Source organism: Mastomys coucha, unplaced genomic scaffold (assembly GCF_008632895.1).
Source record: "Mastomys coucha isolate ucsf_1 unplaced genomic scaffold, UCSF_Mcou_1 pScaffold9, whole genome shotgun sequence".
Lineage (NCBI taxonomy): Eukaryota > Metazoa > Chordata > Mammalia > Rodentia > Muridae > Mastomys > Mastomys coucha.
In genome coordinates this window covers 37446357-37446893 of record NW_022196915.1, presented here as the reverse complement: position 1 = coordinate 37446893, position 537 = coordinate 37446357, and the positions used below count along the sequence as shown (strand labels likewise).

Genomic DNA, 537 nt, shown 5'->3' with positions numbered 1-537 from the left:
ATGTCGAGTAACACAACTGTTGTCTCTGGGAGATAAAAATAGGTAATATTGTTCAGGCGAGGCCTGGAGTGTGGAAGGTACTTGCCAGGATGTCCAGGTTCTTGGACATGGAGGGACGTATGGACAGTGACAGAGCAACAGAGATAATTTATTAAGAAAGAGAGTCTTTCAAGGAGTGGACTGGGCCTGGCAGAAAGCTTAGACACTTCAGTGGTTCCTGCACCAGAAGGGTAGACTTTCACAGGTCATTCATGTGATATGCACCTTTCCTGCACGTGTCTCTTTCATAGGAGCCTTGGTCGGATAGGGTTGCTAGTCACATATTTTAAATGCTAATTTTGACCTTACTCTCCACTCTTCTGCCCTTAATTTCATCTAAGTGGCAGGGAACCGTGTTAAGCATTTTATCCACATTATCATACCTAGCCGCCTCTCTGGACAGGTGCCACACACCCCAGGCCCGGCCGGAGTCCCGGGAGGCTGCGGGTGAGCCAGCCAGGTAGAGGCTCAAATCTCAAACTTCGAATGCTCTCTGCA

The 537-nt window shown here is 48.6% G+C and overlaps 1 pseudogene; it reads left to right on the top strand.

Moving 5' to 3' along the window:
• The window catches only part of LOC116085214, a 2049-nt pseudogene continuing 1512 nt past the window's right edge, over window positions 1–537 (top strand).